The 27,067-nt window shown below is 36.3% G+C and overlaps 1 protein-coding gene across 32 annotated transcripts in view; it reads left to right on the top strand.

Moving 5' to 3' along the window:
• NRXN1 (neurexin 1) overlaps positions 1-27,067 on the top strand; it is a 1,055,762-nt gene that overhangs the window by 940,171 nt on the left and 88,524 nt on the right. The window lies entirely within an intron of this gene.

Genomic DNA, 27,067 nt, shown 5'->3' with positions numbered 1-27,067 from the left:
TGCACGAGCCACTTGTGACGGGGTTTCAAGAAAAGCTTGGCATAGGCTCACTATTTAGACATTGACTGTTGCTGAAAACCAGATAGAACTGGGGAAAGTGTATAATGTTTTGAAAAGATAGTCATTGCCGAGATACAGCTTGTAAAAACTGTGACATTTTCGTAGGCAATTTAAAATGAGAACCTAGTGCAAAGCACTAGAGGACTAACAGAAAAGATTGGAGGAACATGCCGCCTAATACTAATTGGACACAAAGACTTAACTAAAGTTTGGGGAAAGGAGTGAATTCCTGATGATGGACAATTCTAGATAAAGCCTAGGAAAGGTCAAAGGCCTTTATTTTTGCTGGGTGGGTTATTTGAAAATACAATATATATATAAATGGGTGGTACCTCAAATTGCTAATAACAATATTAATTATAACCTACTCTTTTACATAATTTCTAAGGCTAAAAGCAGGATGCTGGCAAAGATCACTTTTACGCTTTGCTGTATGTATACAAAACCAGTGGCGACAATTGTTTAGTTATTTTCATTAAGGTAATACAAGCATATGAAAACAAATCAATATGATTCTGAAGATGGTTTCTATAAAAAGCAGCAATCCTCCATCCATCCCCTCTCCACCGTTTTTTTCCCAGAGATATCTTTTCGGAGTTCTTTCAGTAATTAGTTTCATATCTCTAAATAATATGCTTGTACTTCCATTTGTTTACTTATTCCTTTTACATAATATTTATGCCATCTTAAGTATGAAAATAAAATAGCTCCTGGCCTTCATTTCTTCCTTTTCCTGTTCTTCTTCTCCTCCTCTCCTCTGAGTTTGTGTGTGTGTGTGTGTGTGTGTGTGTGTGCCACAGACACACACATACACACGTATATATACCAGGGATGCCAAAAAAGTGCATACAAGTGGACACTTTGGTCAATGTTGCTCAAGCAACGTTTAAATATATATATTTTTTAAATATGTATATTACTAATATATATTACTAATAATACACACACACACACACACACACACACACACACACATACAGAGAGAAAGATACACACATATACATTTAGTATATTAGTTTCCCCTTATCTGTGGAGATAGTTTCCAAAAAACCCGGTGGATGCCTGAAACCAAAGATAGTACCAAACCCTATATATACTATATTTTTTTCCTATACAAATATACTGATGATAAAGTGTAATTTATAAATTAGGCTTTATAATTTATGAGCAAGAGATTAACAACAGTAACTAATAACAAGGTAGGGCAATTTTAATAACATACTGTAATAAAAATTATGGCTCTGAGGCCATTATTAAGTAAAATAAGGGTTACTTGAACACAAGTACTCTGATACTGTGACAGTAGATCTAATAACCGAGAAAACTACTAAGCGACTACTGGGCGGGTAGCTTACACAGTGCAGCTTGGATACACTGGTGTGATCCACATCCCGGGCAGGATGGAGCAGAATGGTGCATGGTTTTATCACACTACTCAGAATTATGTGCAATTTAAAACTTATGAAATCTTTATTTCTAGAATTTTCCATTTAATATTTCCAGGCCCTGGTTGACCACAGGTAATTGAAACCATGGAAAGTGAAACCGCAGGGGGACTACTGTAGTTATTTTTGTCGCTTTAAATAGTATATTTACATCTGTTTCTCATTCTTTTAATTTACAATTTCTCTTGAGTGTCCGCATTAGTAAGATGAAGATATGGTACCCCTACCAGTTTCTCTAGCTTCCATTTTTTCACCTCTTACCATCTCATTAGATTTCTAGGCATGTTAACTTTAACATTCTGCCAGACATCTATAACCGAATCTCCCATTTTTTAAACTATGAAGTGTCTAAAGTGAAAAAGCAATAAAGGGTGTTTAGATTACCATTACTTAGTAAATATTGTCCAATGCCAGCCTTAGTTATGTGTTAAGCTTATGTTTTACTTTTTTTTTTTTTTCTTGTGGGTCCGATTTTAATATTATAATATCAGGAGTGCTCAAAGGGGAATTTTCCCAGGTCAAGATTAAATGGATTCCCTTCCATCCTATCAATTGCTTACAAGCAAGGTATTTTACTTTTCGTCATATTTGAATGACGCTTCCATAGTTTCATTTTTCCATCAGTTCTTCAACCTCTGTTTTTCTTGCATTGTTTCCCTTGCCTTTATTTATTGTATCATCACTTTGAATTCTCAATTATACTGTCAATTCTGTCAAAGCTTCCTTTTTCCCTTCATATATCTCCTATCCGTGCTTTCTGTCCTTGAGCACCAGTATGTACTGGTTGTTCGACAGTGTCACAGGAGATTTTATTCAGGTTGAGAGTGGTCAGAGTGTGTACAGCAGCAAACATTCTTTTTTTTTTTTTTTTTTTACTGTAGCAGACATGAAGCCAACATTCTAATGCTGGAATGAAGAAAACATCCACAGGAAGAGTCTTATCTTTCTTTGGACAACTTCTTTGCTTTTAAGAGAACTATGTGGATTTTTGTTTGGTAGTTTGTTTTTGCTGTGGGGTAAAATAAAAAGCAATTATGTTCTGGATTTTAGGTATTTATATTAATATTACCTATCGCTGTATAACAAATTATTCCCCAAGTTAGCAACTTAAAATAACATGTATTTATTCTCTCACAGTTTGTATGGGTTAGGTGAACCTAGGTGATTCTTAGCTGGATGACTTTGGTTCATGGTCTCATGTGAAGCTGGAGTCTAGCTGTTGACCAAGTCTGCAGTCCCTTTTGAAGGTTTGACTGGAGACTGGGGATCCACTTTCAAGTTCACGTAAATGGCTTTTGTTAGACCTTGTTTTCTAACAGGTGGGCACAGGGCTGCCTCATGGATGCTGGCAGATGGCTCTCCCCAGGACAAGTGATCTGAGAGACAGATGGGAGGCAGTAAGGATAATGGGGGGAGCATACTTAGGATGGAAGTCATAGATTTGTTTATAACCTAATCATTCAAGTGACGTTCCATCATGGCTGCTGTTAGTCTACCTCACACCCAAGGGGAGGAAATTACACAAGAGCATAAATGCCAGGAGCTGGGATTTCTGGGGACCATTTTAGAGACCCTAACAATGTTATAGAGTAGGAGAATGCCAACTGGTATGACTTTTATGTATATTTTCTGCTAATCTCCTTCCAGATCTTCGCCAGATGGACTCCAGATGACTCTTTATCCCCTGAATCATATTCCAATCTGTGTCCACCCCACACCCTTTTTGTTTGTTTGTTTGTTTGTTTGCTTGCTTGCTTGCTTATTTCACTCATTAACCCTCTTTCATCCACTCTAGTCTTTCATTAGAAATGTTTCTTTGGACATTTATTGATTTTGCTGACTGCATACTTTTCCTCTTCACTGTTAAGGATTTACAGCCCACTCTTATTCTTCTAGCTTTTATTTTTGTGGGGTCTCAGGAGGGAGAGACATAAAACCTCTATATTCTCCCCCAATTTGAACAGGACATTGGGATCACCACTGTGACTGGAGAAATTTCGATGGTTTGGTACTCACTTTAGTCACTGTGTTGAAAAGAATGCCTTTTGCATTTCAAGTAACTTCTTTTCACATTCAAATGACAGATAAGTCTTGTCTCTGCCCACAATTAATCTTGTTTTTAACTTTTAACAGATTCTGAAATATAAAGAAACCAGTATATTGTTCTTAACCATTTCTGAATTCTGAGCTTCCTAGTCTTTGGTCCATTAGCTTAACATGCTGAAGCAGTCTCTACTTGCTTTTCAGTATGTATTGCACTTCCACAATCCCAAAGAATCTTTTAATCTTCCTAGTCTGGTCAATTTTAGTAATAATCATTTGGATTCAAAGAACAATCACAAAAATTCTAAATGACTCTGTGGTTGATAAGGCCTGAGTTCTTTTGCATTATTTTATTGTCATTCATTTCTGATGGTTGGAAGTAGATGATGTGGTGAGCCAGCAAAATAGCCTTCAATCTCTCTAATATCTTATCTTTAATGAAATCTTAGAAGGAAATGGCCTTATAGTTCTGATTTCATAACCTTCTATTCATCAGTCGAGAAAAGCCAAAATGAAAAGCCAGGTATAGTTTTTTCTGGTATCCCATTTCACTTTGTTCCAGAGAGTGAGGCACAGAAATACAAGTATTGGGGAGATACTAGTTAATGTTGGAAGGAGAGGGGAGTTTTTTGTTATTAGCTGTATTCCAACATTCCAGCTTTTTTTTTTTTTCACTTTGACTTCAAAAACACGTGTACATTAATTCCAAAGTAATTAAAGCAATAGTACCGCTTACTTTGCTAAAAAGGAACTCAGAGACTAAGACAAATAAAAAGCAAAAAAGAAAAACATTTTACATTTAACCCTAACCATATATGACATTTCATAGCCTTGTGTAGTTATCATTACCTGCTTTTTATCATTTCAAAGTTAACTGTTCATTCCTACCTAAAGATAGTCTATTAAAGTTTTATTAAAGTAATTTTTTAAGTTCCAGGCCTACTTTGTGTATCAATTAGTTATTTTCTATATTGCAAACTACCCCAAAACTTAGTCACTTACAGCAGTAATCATTTATTTAGCTCAGGATTCTGTGGTTCTACATTTTGCCCTGGGTTCACCTGGGTGGTTTTTGTGATCTGGGGAGGGTGTGGCTGATCTCAGCTGGTCTAGTTCATATGTTGACAAGAATCAGCTGTCAAGCTAGGGACTGGCTCATCTAGCATGTCTCAAGTGAGACAGACAGCTCATCTGTGCTCCACATGTGTCTCATCCTCCATCATAAGTAATGTAGAATGTCACCAGTTTTGAGAGTGTAACTGTGCAACACCTCTTCAGGCCCAGGCTAGAGCTTCCCTAACATTGCTTCTGCTGCATTTATAAAGCAAGTCACAATGTCAGCCCAGATTCAAAGAGAGGAACTGCAGGAATTGTGGCCATGTTTATAATTGATCACAACTTAAGGAGTGGGGACTGTATTAATATTTATGCTCCGGTCTAGCAAATGATAAAATCATGTTGTGACATGCATTTTTAATAGCTGGAAAGTCAAATGAAGACAGATGTGTATTCAGATTTATCAAAATCTGAAAAATTTGGGTTAACAATGGTACTTGTAGCTATATTCATTCTACCCACTCTCCTCTGAAGACAGTCTCCTAGATAAAGGTTGTGTTATCCATACATGCTGGGGTGCATGCAGTATCGCAACATCTAATTTACTTTTGTTCCATGGACAGCAAGTTCTATAGTTAGCTTTCTCCCCTTTCCTCCCTAGAGGTATTCAGTATCAAATTTTGATGGTCAAAGATCACGTTATTCAAAGATAAATCTATTACAAAGTGCATGAATCTCTTTTGAGATATAGTGTGTGTGTGTGTGTGTGTGTGTGTGTCTGTGTGTGTACATACATACAGAGGATGTCAAAAAAAGTATACACATTTTAAGAAAGGAAAAAACTGTATTAAAATTGTAATACAATGAATGACACTAGCATTTGTTTGATTAATGCCATCTTTTGACGTTATTGCTACCGTAATTCAATTCAATTTCAAAAAGTAGTACATAGATAACATATCTTAAAATGTGTACATTTTTTGGCACCCTGGTATGTGTGTGTGTATATATGTATACACACATACATATATATGTATATATATATACACATATGTGTATGTATACACATATATGTATATATAATATATATCTATATATATATCATGATCTTGGTTTAATCAGGTTGTCATAGGCACTGTTTCTGTGTCTCCTTTATACATAAATCCACAAACCTATACATTCTCCTCACTTTCATATTTTACGTTTCTTTCTTCCTCTTAGACTATTTCTTGCGGTTGTCATAATTTTCCTTCATTAGTAAGTTTTCTCATTCAATCCATAGGCTAACGAGATGTCAACACTTCAAAGAAGGTCATTGTTTTTCCACTCTGAGGATGAGACTGTCATTTGCATTGCAATCTATCTCCAGACTTTTAATTCACATTGCCATTCCTATAAAATCTGCTTAAGCATCCTGCAGAAGTTAACAGGTGTCTTGTTTTGGTTTTCCTCAATCTAAAATAATTTAAGAATGAAAATGAACACTCCTCTTCCAGTAAGTGTGTAGAGATTGTAAAATCCTGTGTGGGAATTAAAATCCAGGAAGTTAGAAAAATATGTGTATGGACTGAATGTTTATATTCCACCAAAACTCATTATGTTAAAAGCCTACCCCCAAAGTGATGGTATTTAGAGGTCCGGGCCTTTGGAAGATAATTAGGATTAGATGAGGTCATGAGGGTGGAACCCCCATGAATACATGAATGCCCATTCAAGAGTCACAAGAGAGCTGCTTCCTTGGTCTGCTTTCCACCATGTGAGGATACAATGAGAAGTCCGCAGCCTGCAGTCCAGAAGAGGGCTCGCACCAGAACTCAACCATGCTGGCACTCTGATCTCGGAATCCTGGCCTCCAGAACTGTGAGAATAAATTTCTGTTGTGTATAAGCCGCTCAGTCTGTGGTACTTTGTTACAGCAGCCTGAACTGACTAAAACAATATGAGATCTTGATTCAAGTGGTATGAACTCCTAGAACAGCAGAACACCGATATTCAAATGCAGGTACCAAGAAAATCTCAAAAAGATGTGTTTCAGAAATTATATGAATTTTTTATTTAATTTCCCCATGCATAGCCTCTCTTATTGCAAATAACCAAGTTATATTGGCTTTCATTTCTTCCTGAGATGTGCAGTCAATATAATGTTCTCGTTTCAGCATCACATATCCTCACTGTTGTGTGATAAAATGGAAGAATGAAATATAAGAAAGGCATATGACTTTAGTATGAGACAAATAGAACCAAGCTTTTATTCTCAATGTTAAAATACCAAATTCAAGTTTTGAATTACATTCTAATGCACACCAATCACCTCTGCTAAAATCTACTCATTTATTAGAGTATACATAAATTATCCAAGTGGACTTTATAATAGCATTATTCAGGTAAATCAGCACAGAAACTACATCATTAGAAAAATAAATGGAATAAAAAATAGTTAGGGTACAGATCTATATGGGTGTGAGCAATACGCCAAACCACATTTAAATGTTGGCATTATTTCATTTATTTACGAAGTCAATATTTGTGAAACACCTAATATAGGAAGATCACTGTTCTAGGCAGTGTGGAAACCGCAGTGGACACGATGCATTAAAAACCTTGTCTTTATGGTGCTTAAATTTTACTGAGCTGAGAAAAATATAAAGAAAATGCATACGCAATTTAAATTATCTGTTAGATAATGGTAAATGCTCTAAAGAAGAATTTTTAAGGAAACTAGGTAGTGATTTCATTAAAAAAAACACATGAAAGATCTTCATTGACAGGCTTAGTTACCATCAAATGTTCATTTAAAATACCCAATTATTAGATGATATTTTTATTGAATCACTTATTTCCAATTGTGAGTGTCTCAACCATGACTTCATAGAACCTCCCTGGTTGCTCCACACAGTGTCTGTGCCACCCTGTGTTCATTTTGGGGGCAATACTCTCTTGTTAACATGAATAAAAACACAAACTGTCTCCCCGAGGAAACTGTATGTGTCCAGAACAGTTTGCATGCCATGTGAGTGTTTTAGAGATCTGAACTTGATCCATGGAAACCAGTTAGGAAAGTCTGAAGTGACTTTAAAATTACATCTACTAAAATTCGGCATTACTCTAGGAATAATTGTCTTTACATGAGGCAAACATATGTCATTTAGGAAAGAACTCAGCCTTTCTGTAATAATGATTATCACAAAATTCAGGAAGAATTTGTGATTCCACTCTGTAGTAGTCTGCTCTAGCTGCTATAACAAAATACTGCAGGCTTAATGGCTTAAATAACAGAAATTTATTTTCTCGTGATCCTGGAGTCTGGAAAGTTCAAAATCATGGTGTTGGTTGATTTGATTTCTGGTGAGAGCTCTTTTCTTCTTTTGTACATGGTTGCCTTCTCACTGTCTTCACATGGCCTTTCCTAGATGCATGTATGTGATGAGAGGGAGAAATCGCTCTCTCCTTTTCTTATAAGGCCAGCAGTCTTATAAGGTTCCACCTTATGACCTCATTTAACTTTACTTACCTCTTAAAGGCTCTATTTCCAAGTACAGCCATATTGGGGTTTAAATATACGAATTTTGAGTGGAGACAATTAGTCCATAACACACTTTAAGCTTGAGGCAGACTTAAATTCTCAAATTGGAAACTTAGTGTATATTACAAGAATCTACAAATTCAACCTAAATGACCTAGCCATTCTCTCTTTGTAAAATCTCTAAAATTAAATTTTCTTTTCAATCCTCTGACCATCACACTATTTCTCTACTTTGGACATTGACAAGGTGATCTCCCAACTGGTCTTCTTGTCTCCAATCAACCTTAAGTACAGCCACCTAATAGATAATTCTAGTAGTATCACAATAGAGAAAGTTTCTGGTCAAATTTCCCATCCACCAGGGGAGCCAAATAAAATTTTGATTATTCTAATATATGTGGGGAATGGGCAAGAAAATATGTGTTACAAATGAAAAAAAAAAAAAAAAGGTGTTTTTCCTTCCTGCCACATATGATGAGGCTTTCAGCATATTTAGAAATAATGATCTTTCTAATAATGCCTGGCTTGTCACAACGAATAGTGTATTTGTCATTTTTATTATTCCCCAAAAGGAATTTTCAAATTGAATTGTAGATATTATCTCTTTTTTAAGCCCTATATTGAATTATTTTTAGCACAGGCCAAAGGATGATATAGTCACTCTTTTTAGAATTGGGTTGTGGGCAATTGTGTCTTTCATTTTATTAGAATTTGTATGTTTCCAAGGAAGGCTAGAGACTTCATTAGGAGCTTTCAATACCAAGGAGACGTGTTCTCCAATTAGAATGCCTCATCTGTAAGTGGTGAATTAAGGGCTGGGAACTAGATTTATCTTTCAGTACTTCTCACTAAAAGGATTGAACTTCCAAACAACCCTAAAATGAGTCAGACATGGAGAATCTTTTGAGACACCTATTTAGCACTTAACAGCACTTGGTCATTTTATATGATGCATTTGGGTGAGACAAATTGCGTTGCTCTTCCTTGTGCATTGTTATTTTCTAAGTACACAATTAGGTACATGAAGGAGCAAGCGATGAGTCTCTGACAACTGGAGAATTGGCAAAATGGTATTTGTTCATTCTTTACATCCTCACTGAGTTAAAAGATTTCTAAATTATGTATTTTATGGGTGCCTAAGTGACTGTATTTATGCTAAAGAATAATAATTCAATCTGGCTAAGGAAATACTGATAAATTGGGAATTATAATTAAGATGGATATGGGGAAGAAAAAAATTAAAGAAAAACTTTCCAGTAGTAATGAACAGGGTAATTTAGAAAAATAGTCATTTGGAATATCCCTTTGGATTCCTTTTGTAGAGGATGGTGCTTGATTAAAAATATGTTAAATTCTTCAAAAATATATCAAGATTAATAGTGTAATAGCCTAATCTGAGTGGAAGCAGAAGATTCCATCTAAGCATGCTGGTTTCCTTACAGATTCATGAAACTTCCCACTGTAGTCATAGAGATGCATGTTAATAACTGCCTATGAGTCATTTGGGTGTTGGATTTATATAATGTTACATTTGCTTAGTAGAAAAAATATGCTTTACACATTGGTATATGTGTTATACCTGTGAACTGTTATACCTAAAGAGTTCTTTACAAAATCATTTCACTGTAGGTAGTATTTTAAAATTGTAAGCCAGGAACTCCTGTGTCTTCCTTCCCACCACCCAATGTGGAAAAATTAACTGTGTGATTATTTTCCTAGAAGCATATATAAGACCTCAGTGCCATAGAGTGTCTAATGTTAGTGCAATGTTTGGGGATTTAAAATCTCAAAAGACTCTTTGTCTGTGCTCTCTAAGCATTAAAATACTCCATAAAAATTCTCAGTGATAATCCTTAGTAAAGTGTTGAGACATGCCATAACTAGCTACTGCTAACTAATAAAATGTATGCAACTTTTTATTCTAAGCTGTATAAACTGCCAAACCCATGTAAACTACACTTTATGTCATATCTCAAGTTGTATATGAACGTTTACTGTCAAAGTAAAAAACATCATGCCAAGGTTTAACAGTAAGATTTTATTCAAGACTGTTGCAGTATGGGAGAGAGACTGACTTCAACTCCACTGAAACAAAGAGCTGTACAGGTTTTAAGAACAAAGGTAGGAAATCATAGGCCACTTGTGTTTGTTAATTGGCTTTACTCAAAGGGAAGGTAAACCTTTCTGTTTCTTCTTGACAGGAGGTTGTTTTACAATTTGGAACAGGATATTCACCTAAAATAGGCTCCTATCTTCCCACAAAAACGTGAACATAGGGATGCTAATGTTCCTGATAATTACATTTCAAAAGATGGCTCCCAGGTAGTTGAGAAAGACATTCTGTAGAAAACCCACAAGAGGTTTTTAAGGAGATTCGTAGACATTTCAAAAGGGGCAGAAAAAGAATTTGTGATTATGGGTGTTCTAAAGTAAATGCTCTAAGAAAAGGGAAGTTGGGGCCTGTAGTCAGGGAGAAACCTGTGTAAAAGTATATGCAAACTGAGAGGAACATTGAGAGTATCTTGATCATTCTTTTAATTTCTAAACAAAGGGAGTTCTTTCTCCTCCAAACACCTGCAGTCTTCCTTGTGTCACTTGACACGCAGTTACCCAGACTTGTTAAACACTGGGTTGCATGAGTGTGTTGGAGCATTCATGGCATGGTGTCAAGTACTTTATATGTGTTTCCCTACATACACTTCAAAATAATATTTTGAGGGAGATATTCTTCTAAGTTCCATCCCGAAGCCTCTGGGACTTCTTAAGGCTAAGAAATTTCCTGAAGTCACACAGCGAATAAATGGTGGAGCCTGTACTTGAACTCTGCCATAAGTGCAGAGCCCAATGTATTCTACTACTGTCCTAGTCACTCAGGCTGCCGAAACAAAATACCAAAGACTAGGTGGCTTAAACCACAGAAATTTATTTCTCACAGGTCTGGAGGCTAGGAAGTCCAAGATCAAGGTGCCAGCAAGGTAGGCTTCATCCTGAATCCTCTTTGTTTGACTTGTAGGGGTTCATCTTCTCACTGTGTGCTCATATTGCCTTTCCTGGCTACATGCACATGGAGAAACAGAGAACTGAGAGAGAGACAGAGAAAGAGGTGTCTTCCTCTTCTTATAAGGTCAGCAGTCTTACGGGATTAGATTTATAACCTCTTGTAACCTTAATTATCTCCTAAAGACCTTATCTCCAACCCTAGTCACACTGGGGTTAGGGCTTTCAAGGGAAAAACTGCTTTTCTCATCTACTCACTACTATACTCTCAAAATTTCTGGCCACCAAATGTATGAGTTTTCCCCACATTGACTAATTCTCTTACACCAGTTATATGTCCCACAATTCAATTCAGTTCTGACATATCTTCCTAGAGTTAGCATCAGATCCCACAAATTAAGAGGGCAGTCCCACAAGATGGTCCCCACTTCAGACGTCAATTAGAAGTCCCAGATGGTCAACTGTACTTCAGACCTACTGGCTATAAATCAGGGTTCCCACAACCCCCTTCTTGAGTTCAATAATTTGCTAGAATGGTTCCTAAAATTCAGGGAAACACATTTCCTTATTTATTATCTAATAAAGGAATAAGGGTAAGATACTTCTGAAAACTACCCGGTGGCCTGACATCAGGTCATTTTATTTGGTGGCTCATTTGTTGCACGCCATGGCCTTGGCAGTGTACAGATGGTAAGGCCCAGGTGGTGCTTTGTGGGGTTGCCTATTAAGATGGTTGGAGCATGTCCAAGGAGTGAGAATCTTTTGTTTTGACTCTGATACCGACAACCTATGTAACATTCAGTAGGGCACACTGTTACTGATTTTCTTACTATAGGGAATGAGATTATGTTTGTCTATTCACAAGGCCATTGAAAGACAGTTTGAAATCTGGAGAATAAAAAAAGATATTATTATTTTAGAATCTGGGTCTGCTATTTTAAAATGCTTAATGTCTCCATGTTAGGTAGCTGGGAAGATTGGGTAATAACCAGTCTTTAAAGAGGAAAAAAGCACACAATTACCTGTATTTACAGGCAATTATAAAAGCTCCATCAGTATTTCCACAAAAGAGTTTTAAGGAGAAACATTTGAATGGTTTATTCTAAAGAAACTCCCTCTGAACAAGTGGTAAACATTTTATATGATCATGGCCAAGGGCAGAAGTAAGAGAATTAGAGACAGAGAGCAAGAGAGATAGAGATAGAGATAGAGAGATAGAGATAGAGAGATAGATGGATAGAGAGAGAGAGAGACTTCTATATTTGCCCACAGGTTTTTTTCTCCATAGCCTCCCTTACTTTTTCATTCACTGGTCTCAGTACTTATTACTCCCAAGACAGTGTGCAAAGTACTAAGAGTATAAACACAAAGATCTGGAAAACAGTCTTAGCCTACAGTAAACCATTACAACATAGTAGGAAGGAGATCTTACTTACTACTTGAGCAATCAGAGAAAACCTAATGGAGTAGGTGGGTTTGTGATAAGCATTAATGTAAGGTAAAATTCTGAGAGTTGGGCATATGGGTAAATATTCTGGGAAGTGTAGTTTGAGCAAAAGTGTTATTTAGGAGACAGGCATTAAAATACACTGAGCCCCACAGGACAGGGATAGGGTCTCAGGCTTTATTTCTAGAATAGGGAGAGTCAATGAAAGGAAAAAGTAGAGGAATGCTGAGATCAGATTTATAATGTAAAACTACTTTGGATGCTGTGAGAACAATAGATTTAAGTGAGGCAAAAATGGGAGAGGGAATGTCTAGGCAAATGGGTAGCACATCAATCTGAAATCAGCTACTTTATATAAGTTTTTCTCAAGCCATTGATTTTCATGCTCCATCATCTGGGTGATATAGACCCAGGGCCATAATCTTAAAAGGAACTGAAAGAATCCACTTCCCTGGGTTAAAATAATAACATATTTAATGAGTCACAAGGAGAAGGAGTGTGTCCCTTGCTAAACTTCAGCCATCCAATTTTGTATTCCAAGTATGCAATTTTAATGGTTTTCAGGAGAAGTGTGTTCTTTGTAATTCCCCCAACAATTCAGAACTTATTTAAAGTGTCACTAAACCCTTTGAGAGACAGAAGCATGCTTTATGTTTTGTAATTGATGAAATGTTCCCCCTAAATAAATCTCACATTGCCGAATCTGATGACATGAATAATAAAGCATAACCATGGGAAGGAAATGGCCATTTTGAGTAATATGCAGGGAAGAGATATTCACTTAGTGTTGAAAAGTAGAGCACATTTTCATGATGAACTAGGCTCTCTAGACCACTGTAGTAAACCTCCTGACATTAAAATTGGAGGACATTTCAGGGCCAAATTTCCTAAAGAAAAAGTCTCTGTTTTAAACACAAAAATTTTGGTGTTTCAAATAGCATGTGCCTCAAAAATGTAGTAGGTATTGAAGTTCAAATTGAGAGGGCTCTTTCTATTCTTGTATGCAGACAGTGGACTTGGGACGGTGGAGAGATAAGGTTATTGCATTAATAAATGGTAATCAGTAATTCCCACTGCTTGGCTAATCCATTTTCTAAGGAAGTATTTTATGTACTCCATATGGCACGTCTGCAAGTCATATGCCTGGATAATGGAAATAAAAGAGATGGATAACTGCCATGGAACCAATGAGAAAAAGCCAGTCGCAATTTCTAACAAGTCGTTACAAAATGTCCACAGTTGGGGTTAACCTGTAGTTGAGACACGCAGACTAAAGTTACCCCTTTGCATATTTGCAAAATTTGTTAAGAAACTGAGTGTCCACATGGTGTTAGCTGTAGAGCAAACATATATACACCTGTATTCTTTTTCCTAGCTTACCCACTTATTAGTTGTTGACCTTTACTGAGCTGTTTAACCTGCTTAAGCATCCATAACATGTGAAAACTATCACCTAGTTTGCAAGGTGATTATAAAAAGTATAAACGACGATGCATGTAATGTTCTTGTCACTTGCACGTGATTAAGAAGCTAATATTTTCAGCAAAGTGTTAAAAAGTACAGACATCTTTAAGCATTTTCAAATCTCCCTCCTACTTGACCTTGCCATGTTTTCCTGTGTTCACATACTGTGCTCCTCCCCCACTCTTCCTATCCTGACTGCATTAACTTCAGCTAGTTTTCTGAATCTCATGACTTCCATTGCCTATGGTCACCTCATTTCATATGATATTGTATATGTAATTTCTCCAAGCACCTAAATATAAACTCCACTCCATTTCAACCCCTCTGACTCTTCATCCCCAATTCCGTGTCTGTGCCAACCAGTCTTCTTACCTTAAATCCTTATTTCTCTAGGTACTCATGTTCACTACTGCTCCCCACACATTGTTCCCAAATCACCTCTTGGGACAGGTTATAAGATGATGGTAGGTTACAGCTTGTAGATGTCTATTGTAGAACTAGGTGTTAGTGGGTCAGTAAAATTCTTTGGAAAAGAACAATTTTTTATTTTTTTTTTGCTCCTCCTTCACTCCCTATCCTACTCATCACCCCCAAGTAGCCAAATTATAAATGTCTTCAAAACTTAACTGATATATTTTCATCTATTGTGGATCTCTTCATAGTATCTAGTGCAATGTTTGAAAACGTATAGACTGAGTCAATATTATTGAGTATCACATTATCTTAAAACTATTGTGAATCTCATTTATCAGAGAGTCTAGACTCCTCATTTCATAGTTGAGTAACCTAAACAATTAAATAACTTACCATGGTGACAAACCTAGTTGCAAAAACGGGACTAGAACCTGGTTATCTGCACTCAGTTTGATTCTATGCCATAGCTATAATTGGTAACAGGCTTTATCTTCCCCACTTTAAAGGAAACTGTAGTATTACTATTCTATACTATAAACACATATTTTAATTGTCTCAGAAATAAAAGGTGTTAAGAGATGTATTCAGGGAAAATGAGGCATAAAACCAAGGGCATGTCTTTTATTTCTCTGGAGTTTAACCTTAGGATACTTCTAGATGTAAGATATTTTAGAAAAACACTCAAGACAGCACTCTGTGTCTTGTGTTTATAGGTATTATAGCTGAGTACTCAAGGCCTAAGACATGATTAGACTTGAGCTCATAGTCTCAGTTCCTTATCTGATCTGCTGTGCAATATAAGGCACATTATTTAAACCCCTCTCACATGCATATGTACATATATCAAGTAAGCCTCAGCACCCACTACAAATCACTATCCTCATTGTATCCTTGTTTCTTCCCTATCAGTGAAGAAGGGAGGACACAAGCCCCTTGGAAGACAACAGAATGATGAATTACTGCTACATTTTAGCAACAAATAGAGATATAAGTAGAGACCCAGCTGCAATTGTGAAATGAGAATAATAGCACTTAATTCCTGGAGTGCTAAAAGGATTATATGAAATAGCCAGTGTAAAGTGTTTAGCATAAATGTCAAATACCGTTAATATTATCTTTAATATTTGGCATATATGACCTACATGGCATACATAACCTACTTTATCATGTTAAAAATTGTGTAGTAGAAGGCAACTTTACTTTTCTAAAAATTACATTTGAGACTCACCATATGGCATGCAATGTAGTTGTCTACCCCATCCGTTCCATCATGATTCTGATACTTAAATATTTACATTTTCTTAGATAAGATCCAAGGAAAGCCACTCAGATAAACAAATTTGGCCCTCACCGAATGGTGCTATAGCAGTTACCCCACTGAACTGCTTTTTAAAAGGTTAATCCATTATTTTACCTTTGCCATTCTCATTTTTGAGTGTGACTCTGGTTAAACATCCACGAAGCCCTTATATTAACCTTTTATTGTATAAAGTAAGTATACTTATTGTATAAGTAAGTATAAAACCAGTCCCAGATTTTCACTACAAACCTGTCATTGGTCACCAAGTTGAACACATTTACAGGAGAAAACATGCTGAGTTTTCACAGGAAAAAAAAAAAAAGAAGAAGAAGAAAATTGACACCAGCCCCTTCCGTGTACTTGGGTTCATTTTCAGTTAGATTTAGTGCCAGGACAACAGTAATCTCATCAATGCTTATTACGTGTAACACATGCCTTGAAATGGCATGGAAAAATATGTTACGAAGGTGAAAAGACTTTGAGATACAATAATTCATAATCAAAAATCTCATTTAGAAGAAAGCAGCACTCAGACATACTAAGCCATGTAAAGTAGCATGACTTCAAAAAAGGACAAGAGAAAGTCTTGGCAGTGATTTATGTGTTATCTTGTGGGTTCTAGTATAGCATGGAGTCTGACATGCATGTATACACATATCAAGCCAGCCCTAACACCTGCTGCAAATCACTATTCTCAATGTATCCTTATTCCTTCCTTGGCTATCAGTGAGGCGGGAAGGGCACAGTCACCTGAGACACAGCAGAATGATGGATTACTACTGGTTTCAACAAGAATTGGGACTATAGGTAGAGACTGAACCCCAGCATTAACGAAGGTTGTCATAGAAACTTTATTTCTACCAATAACATAAGAGATTCTGACAACCAATAAATGTACAGGTCACTAAATGAAAATCGAATGTTTTCCTTTCTTGACATTTCAGCAACTATTTATCGCAGATTTTAGAAAACCAGTACAATGAAAATGTAGGGCACAGCTAAATATAACACCTCTTCAAAATAAATCAAGAAAGAAATAATTTGAAATTATATTATCTTGATTATATTCCAAAGTTTTAGGGAAGGAACCACACATCTCTTCTCTCATCTGTAAATGTATGGCAGTGATGCTATTAAATTCCAGATTTGTGTCACAAGAACTTTGAATCAGTGCTGTTTTTCTAAATGATTAATATATTTTATTTATGTTATGTTGGAGAAGACAAGATTCTTGTGTTAGGGAGTTAATTGTATAGAAAATCTAGTATAATTCTATGTATCAAATCAGTAAGTGCAAGAATTAATATGCTTTTTTAATCAGAAAGCACAAAGATACCACTTGTTTTCATTTTTCTAAGAGTCAGTATGAAGGATTAGAATAATAAGAAACATTACTTTTATTTTTTTTAAAATTACCTGCCAATGCCAACATTTGTTTTGTAGCCATGGTATTTGAATTATCCTTTATGCAGGGTGATAAAGAAAGTAGAAGATTCTGTAATAATTGATTTATCAATAATTGATTTAAAGATAATTGCATAGTATATTTTTAAAAGTCTTTCAAAATGTTTTGATTATTGAGCACATTTTAGGAATTCAAAAGCCTAGGAAGATAGCACTGAAAGATTCTCTTGATTTTAACTAATATCCTTGGCTCTTTTAGGTAAACAAAGGCTAACGTTTGAGTCTCTAATAATTTGTTTCTGGAAAATTTACTTTCTTCATTATTTCTAAACTGGAAACATATAGTAACTACTAGATATATTCTATATGAGATATAAAGAAAAGATTCTCTTCTATCTAAACAAATTGCCTATATGCTTACAGGCTACCTGTTTTTACTTACACTTGATTTTGTCACTTGTGTCTGTGCATGTTTCCAACCAAAATGCCCTCCCATCCTGCTGTACCAACAGCTTACCTACATCCTACACATACAACAGAGGAAAGTTTCATAGACAGAGCTCCATAGACCTCTTAGTGAAGGGATATTCCAAAGTCACCTTGGTCCTTAAACTAGACAAAAATAACCTGTGCTAAGAACTCCAATAGAGATCTCATATTAGCAATATTTGTGCAGTGTTTAAACCTTAGTAGATGGATGTATTTTCTCTCCCCCTCTTTTTTTTAAATTGAGGAATATGGGGGAACGGTGTGTTTCTCCAGGGGCCAATCAGCTCCATGTCGTTGTTCTTCAATCTAGTTGTGGAGGGCGCAGCTCAGCTCCATGTCCAGTTGCCATTTTCAATCTTTAGTTGCAGGGGGCACAGCCCACCATCCCATGAGGGAATTGAACTGGCAAACTTGTTGTTGAGAGCTCACGCTCTAACCAATTAGCCATCCAGCCACTCCTCTGGAAGCTCAGCGTCAGTTCGTTGTCTTCAATCTAATGGTGGAGGGAACAGCTCACTGGCCCATGTGCGAATCAAACCAGCAACCTTATTGTTCAGAGCTCACGCTCTAACCAACTGAGCCATCCAGCTGCCCTCTCCCCACTTCTTAAAGCACTCATTGGCATTCAGTCTTTTGCAAAACATTGATAGAGCTGTCAGGTAAGCGTTGACGTCAGTATCTGTTAATAGTTAAGACAAGGCTTAAATTATCTATTGTGCACTTTAACCTCCTACCTCATTATTGAAAAAATAATTTAATATATATTACAATCACTGATTTAATGGACTTAGCATAAGAAAAATGCTTTCCTGAAATCAGGTTGAATGCTTTATTTTTTCCTTCTGGAAAAACTGAGAAGTGTTATTTATAGTTATTCATGTAGAAAGAGGAAGGAATGAGGCAGGCAGGCAGGATTTAAGTAGGGATTTAATGACCTTTCTATTGTAATTAAATATGTACATGTATAGAATATTTACATTATATATACCTACATAAAATATAACATAAATAGGTTTTAAAAATTCAGCTTTTATTTTTTTTTCTTTTAAAAATTGGTATGCTTAAGCAGACATTAAATATTCTTCTCCCATCCATTACTGGTTCATCCTGAATCTGTTAAAATCTGATAGATCTACTGCTGAGAATTGCAGTAGGGCATTCTGATTGTTTTAAATGTATATGGAATTGTCAATTAAATAATATGATTACGTATAAATTTCCACCATTGGCTCATATGTGAATTATGTTTAATTCTGTAGAGTATTAACCTACAAAAGGTTAGTGCTCTAAGAATAAGCCTTGCTGGGAAAAATGTCCAGGTAGGCAGTGTTTACAGATGAATAAATTATGTTTAGAAACATTTGCATTTTCATATCAAGAATGTTTCATGAGTGCACTTCCAATATATAGTTATGAATTTTAAGGTTAAAAAACGAAACTGCAGAAATCACATTAGCATTATGATATAAAGCAGTTTAATTAGAATGAATATAACAATAAACAATAAAACCAGTTAAGAAAAAGACAAACCTGGATTTATAAATGTTTCTAATACGGAATGATGCCCATTTTTTCATTATAAAATACCCATGACACATTGTTTTTCTTTTGTTCATTAACCAAAATTATAAGTAATTTGCTGCCACGGCCACTTGACTTTTGAGTGAGAAATGGGGATTACCCGTTTGGCAGTGTATTTAACAAACATATATACACATATGCTTAAAATTATAAACTTGGCCTTCAATAATGTACCACATGCTGTGAAACTACCTTGTTATAATCACTCAAGACCGATGTGTTAAGGATTAAGGATTCAAGGAAGGATACAAAAGAAAGATAGAAAAGGTATATCCCAGTCCTCAGATAGTTTTCAAAGTTGTTAGCAAGACCACGCTGAAACCAAAATAATAAGTGCTAAACTGAGAATGACAATAAGGACAACTAGGGCCAAATAAAGGTAAATCTCTCCGTTGTGCAAAGGGATAGAATGAGTAATCGAACCCTATACACTGGGGATGATGAAAGCAGAAATGAGGTAATGTTTTGGAAGGATTTGCAAAGCAGAGGGAGTGATTAGGAAACACAAAGTTCAGTTTGCTTGCTGCCTGACCTTGTGCTTATTCCCTCATCTGTATTTACTTAGTAAGTATTTTCCAGTAATATCATTCCTATGTCCTCAACCCTGCCAACTCACTCCTTTCCGGATATATTTTTCTCTTCACTCCCACTGAGACTCAGGATGCTGAATTCAACATAAGAGTGTTTCTTGTGCCCATTCCTCTTGTTATATTGCCTTGCTAACGCATTCAGTCCATTAGCCATAAATGGGAAATTAAATGTTGGTGAATGTTCAACTTTAGTCTATTGTGGTAAAATAAGATGTGGTAGAAGATAATATACCTGGATTGCTTAAGAAATAAATTGTTCTTCCAAAGTGTTTGTAAATAACCAGCAGCCTTGATCCATTAAAAAATACTTTTCATATCAAATCATCAATCTCTGAATTCTAGGATAAAATATCCTACAGCTATAGAAAATTATACGTATATATTTATCTTCTTTTCCCCAAAAGATGTAAAGACTCAGAAGCAAAAAAAAAAAGGCAAAACTTATGACAATAATGCAAAAGATTAAGATATAGCTAGTAATGAAATGCTGAAGTCATAGCATTTTGTCATGAAGTCATACTTGGAATGCATCCAGTGGTGCCTTATATTTGTTTTCATCATCCCTTTCACTGCATATTCCAGTTTCCCCCCATGTTACCAGAGATCATTGCTTGCTCTTTGAGGAGGAGAAAATCAAGCTTTGGTCATTTGAAAGGTAATTCGACAGGCACTGAAATCTTCTATTTCCCTGAATACATACATAGCTCATTAATGTCAAGACAAAGAAAAATAAACTAGCCCCATAAAAGATCATCTGGAAAAAGTCCAACCTTATATGCCAAAGGCACTTTATGAGAATGAGGATGTGACTAGTATATTAATGAGGAAATGTTATTTTATTGTCCTAGATTCTCGCAGGCTCAAAACGTTTAGGGAAGTAAGTGCATTAAGTTTTTCAATCCACAGGGGGGTTGATCATTCCTATTGCCAGAGAAAGCATCAAAGTTGCAATCTTAAAAGTGTACTGAACTATAGAGAGTCAATTATCTATCACATTTAAATTGACATTTTCCTGTCTTAAAATATCATAGTATCCTGATACAGAATCTAAGAGTCACACTAATTAAACAGTGTTCTGGAAAGAATTAATGTGACCTGGCCCTACGGGAAACTCAATGGTCTAAGGAGTAAACTCACTACTTTTAGAGAATCTTTGATGGTGCAGAATTTCACCCACAAAAAAACAAACAAACAAAAAACCCTAGAATCCATCATTTGTTACTTGTTTTCCACTATGTATTTAAATATATGCTTTCCAACCTTAAAGCTCTATGTATTGATGAGTCATTGGAGAATATCTGGGTTTGGATAATGTAAAAAGAAAAAGAACATATCCTATGTCTTTGCTAATAAAATCTTTATGCAGGAAAACAGCTCTACCCAAAACTTTACTTTTTATTAAGTAAAGCAAAATTCATTGAGCTATTGAGGATACTTTGGGTGACGGTTTGTTCCTTCAATATTACACTTTAATTGAAAAGCAAAGCAAAATTACTATTGTTGGGATTTACAAAAGCATACTTCTTCCAAACCCAGGGCTCATTCCAATTTTTTCAGGTTTTCATTTTGTTGTAGCTTTTATTATTTAACGTTGATTTTCCCTGGTAGTGTTGCAGTGCTATTTTCATTGAGACAAAGGGGCAGTTTGTGGTTAATTTTGCTTTTTCATTTCAAAAATATTTGACAATACATCACTGGGGGGCTGTTACTGTATATTTGAAAGAAGTGTCTGTTGTGGCGGAGGGCATAGAGTTGACACAATTTAAAACATAAATAATAATCAGGCTCCCATTCATATCACATCAATCATCCAGAGGGGCCGAAAGTGTTTACACACGGCAGGGAAGGATTATTGTACCGGAAGCCCAAAAGTGTACACAATTGGACTGCATACAATGCCGATCAATTGACAATTTCTGGTATTATGCCTAAAACTCTAAGCTGAGACACATCCTCTATCTCCAAAGCTGGAGAAAAACATGAATGGAATGGTCTAGAAAGTGGAAGGTTGGCTTGGTTCTGTCAGTCTCATTTATCAGCTCCAGTCTTTTTTTGTGATCAACATTATTACTCCACCAATTGCTAAGCCTTAAAGGAACGTGGGGAGGAAAGTGCCGGCCTTCTCACTTCTTTGGTCAGTGGCTTGGAAGGATTAAACTTTGGTTCTGTGTCTGGGGATACACTGTCTTTGATTTAGTGTCTCTATATAGCCCCAGCTCTCCACCCTGCTCCACTCCTATCACTGGCAATAAAACATAAGCCAGTCACCCTATGTCTGTCACTTCAAGATTAGTTGACTGAAACTCAAAGAAAAGCTTCTAAGTGGATAGGAAAAGGCACCTGGACTTCTTTGAGTAATGTAGAAACCCTTGGACTTTCCCTAAGGCTCATACGTTTCTTCTTGTTTCCTGTTATAGGTACCCTAACTTTCTGAGCTTTATCTACCTGGTTGCTTCGGTCCTTTCAATGGCATTAGTCTTCACTTTCCTCTTAGGCCACGGGTCTTCTTAAAATAAAAATGATCCTCACTTTTGTCCATGCTCAGTAAAACTCCATTTAGAGAAAGAAAATGAAACCTCAGTGCACAATTACATTTTCACTTGAAAACTTCAGGCATCCATTAGCCACAGTGTATTTACTGAGTGCTGTATTATGCCAAATACTCTTGGAAAGAGTTCAGTCTGAGTCTTACAAAATTCTGCAAGGAGATCGTGTTACTCCATTTTACAGATGAGAAAGCAGTGTCTTAAGTCTGATGTTTCAAAGGTAGAGTTTTCTGGGATAATGAAAAACACATTTTGGGCAATCAGTGTGCATTGGGCCATATCAATCAATGATTTTGTTTTTGTTTATCTCACCTGCTTGCTGCCTTTTCTATGATTTTTAATGATTTAAAATAATAAATGAATTCTGCCAATTGCTTTTTTATTATTATTGATGCATGAAAGGTCCTTTGTAAAAAGGAACATGACACAGATGGGAGAACAGGCTGCACACACAGCTCAGGCACTCTCCTACCTACTCCAGGGCTTTTTCCTTTAGCAGCAATCCCTTCTTAGCAGAGGGGAGCCTTTTGACCATTTATTATCATCTCTAAGTTATTCCCATTTTTTTTCTCCTTACTCCCACCACAGTCTGCTGCCCGCCTACAGTCAGATGGGTTCAGAGGAGTTCTCACTATATGATTGTAAAACTTCCACATGAAAAAAAGGGCAGATCCTTTTTCCCTCCTAACATCCTTTTTTTTTTTTTTTTGGTGTGTATTTTTCAATACAGTTGACATTCAATATTATTTTATATTAATTTCAGGTATACAGCATAGTGGTTAGACAGCTATGCAATTTATGAAGTGGTCCCCCCACTTAGTCTAGTACCCTGTACCTATCACTATATGTGGTTATTACAATGTCATTAACTATATTCCCTATGCTGTACTTTGCATCCCCACAACTATTTCGTAACTACCCATTTGTACTTCTTAATCCCTTCAACTTTTTCAAGCAGTCCCCACACCTCTCTTCCAGTTGGCAACCATCAGTTTGTTCCCTGTATCTATGAATTTGTGTCTGTGTTTACTGTTGTTGTTTATTTTGTTCTTTAGATTCTACATGTAGATCACATAGTATTTGTCTTTCTCTGTCCCCACTCTCCACGCATCATTCAAGGAAAATGGAGCAGTTCTGACCAGAAGGTATGCAGGTAGAGTGGCCCGTCTTGCCAGGACAGTTAAGCATGTACAATTTGGGGACACTTGGAAGGTACAAGGTATGCTCTAATAATTGCATTTTATAAAATAGATGTGGAAAAGCCGGGGCCTTTTATTCTCCCTACACAGCAAAAATCTGGAAGAAATAAAGAGAAGGGCACAGATAATACTGTCCTGATGTCAATTTAAGGTCAGTTACAACAAAATCTCTGCATCATGTAGAACATATCACTGAAACAGCATTAGACTGGGAAGTCAGGCACTGGATAAATTACAAAACCAGCGACAGGAATCTTGGCTACATCAGCTATAACCTCATTATCTAAAATAAAGAAGTCTAACCATTTTTTAAAAAAATATTTCAGGTAGAATGAGGACTGTTATGTTGTTTTATTTGTTTATTTTTTTAAAATATGGCTTTATGCTATATTCTTGCCTAAAGAAAGATTATGGGAAAGTGATAGACACTAGTGTTAAGATTCCAGGCCTTAGAATCAAGTCGCTGGAGTTCACAGACAGGCTTTATCGCTTATTAACCATGTGACAGTGGGACAGTTATTTAACATCCGTGTGCCTCATCTATGAAGATGGTTAATAGAAAAAAAGTAATGAAATTTAACTTCTAGCTTGTTTTGCTAAGAATAAATCAGTAGTTTTCGACTAGGGAGACATTGACCTGTGTAGAAAACCACAGCCTCCCTCCTGTGTATTTTTCCCAACACCAAACAAGTCTGCTACACCTACTGACTATTCTATAATTTAACTCAAGTCTGACCCTATTCACCTGGAGATAGCATCATATCCTACAAGTTAAGGACTCAGCCCCGGAAGACTGCTCCCCCATTTCAGATGCCAAACACAAGTTGCAGGTTCCCAGGTTACCCACAACTTCTGTCCAACTTGCATACAACTTGAAGGTTCCCCATGACCTCCTCCCCCTTAGATTCCATTATTTGCTAGAGCAGTTCATAGAACTCAGAGAAATACTTATGTTTTCCGGTTTATTAAAGGATATGGTAAAGGATACAGATACACAGCCAGATGAAGAGATACATAAGTGAGGTCTGGGAGGGTCCTGAACACAGACACTTCTGTCCCCAGTGGAGTTGGAGTATGTCATCCTTCCGGTTCACCAACCTGGAAGCTCTCAGACCTGGTACTTTTGGAGACATCATCACATAGGCACGATTGATCATTAACTCCATTTCTAGCCCCTCTCCCCTCTCTGGAGAATGGGGCTGAAAATTCCAAGCTTCTAATCATGGTTTGGTCTTTCTGGTGACCAGCTTCCATCTAGTAGCCCAACAAGTGTCACCTCGTTAGAACAAAAGACATGGCTATAACCCAGGAACATCCAAGAGAGTAAGAGCTCTGGGTAGGGAACAAGGGCCGAAGACCAACTATTAGAACAAAAGATGTGCCTAGGGTTCTTATCACCTAGGAAATAACAAGGGTTGTCAGAGCTCTGTGCCAGGAACCTAGGCCAGAGAGAGAGCTGATAGGCTTTACACTCACAGCACACACCATAGTGAGAAAGGAGCCCGTCTCAGCACCGAGGATCCCCACAGGCGAGATGCTGTCAGGAGTGCCACCCACTCCATTCCATGGGTTAACAATACAAAGCAATATTCAAATCAAAACTACTTCGAAGACTTGATAATAGGGACATTGATAAAAGGTATGAGACTTTTCATTAGAATGTAAATTCTAAGAGGTCAACTACCTGTCTTATTGGTAACTGTATACCCAGCCATGACACAGAACTTGTGCCTATGAGTGTCGTTTGTTCAATGAGTGAATAAATGAATGAATCTTTGGATACACGATTATGGCATGAGCAATATGGAACTCAATGTAAAACATCCAGGACAAAGACTAGTTCCCTGGTGAAGAATTATCAGCCTAACGTTAAAGTCTGTAGGATGACTAGAAGTGGGAGGATATATAATGGTAAACATTTTTAAACTCATGTATCTAGTCCTCAAACTCTTTTTTGTTTTTAAAGAAAAATGGAAGTCAGAAATAGCTTGAACATATACATGATGACCAAATTGGTGAACAGTTGGCAATATGACTGATATTTTATATAGATTGTAACTTATTTGTCTTAAAAACAGAGAGGCAAATATATTTGTTTCATAAATATGCTAATCCATACTCTCAACTCAAAATATCAGATTAAAAAGGATATATGAATATGTAATCGAGTTATAAAATGTAATAATGATATTTCAGGCATAGCCTTGAAAAATAGTTCATGCCTACTTCTTTTTTGCTTTTCCTCTTCTAGTAATTCATATCCATTTTAATTGGGACATGGATGGTCTGTTTTTCAGGAGAAAGGACTGTAGTTTAAATATGAAATATTCTAGGTTGTTCATTGACTATTAGAGTTTTTTTTTTTTTTTTTCCAGCCATATTAAGCTAGAAGAAGAATGCCAAAATACGTTTAGAAATAGAAAAATGCAAATATTCTGTAGTTCTTTTGCCATATTGACCCTGGACTATTATGTATATGCCTAATATCTACTGTGAGCTCACTTCTTCAAATTTCGTGTCATGTAATGGGAAGTGATTTAATTGTAGACCTGGCAATGCCTTGGTTAGCTATTAATCATAACTAAAAAAGTCATTCTTTGAGCCTGAATTTTAATTTACATATGATTAGAATAGAAAAAATAAATAAAATTAGGATATACTTAATATCCACCCACCTCCAATTTTCTATGGTTCTTTGCCCGCACCTTACACTGTTTCCCTATTTAAGGGAAAGGAATCATGAAACTGTCATTATTTTGGATTCACATACTTTCCAAATAAGGACCGTGTTTCCCCGAAAATAAGACCTAACTGGAAAATAAGCCCTAGCATGATTTTTCAGGATGACATCCCCTGAATATAAGTCCTAATGTGCCTTTTGGAGCAAAACTTAATACAAGACCCAGTCCCATTTTCGGGGAAACACGGGATGAGCCTACACCTAGAGCTCTCCATACTTTCTAGGGCTGGCAATTTGGCTAGCGTCTAAGTAATGCGACAAGAACTTAGTTTTATAATTATGTAGATACAAGTTTAGTGAGCTGCTGGGCTCCATTATTTCAAGGTAGGCATTATCTGTGCTTCTAAGCAAATGCTTGAGTACACAGTTAAGTAATAGTATAATTCCACTACTGATTTAATGTTTGTCCTTAGCTTTTTTTTTTTTCCCCATCCTTAGCTTTTTTCAATTTCTGTCCTAAAGTCAATACATAATCTTTTGGGTATCCATGTGACCCTTACTGTGACTCATGGAACACGTTTATTCCTCCAATCTAAATTAATGGCTCATTAAAACAGTTCCTTGTGCAATATTTAGCAAAGCTCCTAACCTTCTATAATAGAAATGTTTGAAAATATTAAGTTAGGTTTAATATCTTTTCACTTGGAAATGATTTTGAAATTCCATGCTAGGGAAATGTTTTAAAGGCCTCTTTCTGTAGTGACTTCATAGTGTGCCTTTGGGGAAATATATATTGTCTGTGCTATTGAGAATTTATGTGGGACTGGCC

This window comes from Rhinolophus sinicus, linkage group LG05, assembly GCF_036562045.2.
Source record: "Rhinolophus sinicus isolate RSC01 linkage group LG05, ASM3656204v1, whole genome shotgun sequence".
NCBI classification, from domain to species: domain Eukaryota; kingdom Metazoa; phylum Chordata; class Mammalia; order Chiroptera; family Rhinolophidae; genus Rhinolophus; species Rhinolophus sinicus.
The sequence above is the reverse complement of the archived record's forward strand: the minus strand, read 5'-3'. Positions and strand labels throughout refer to the sequence as shown.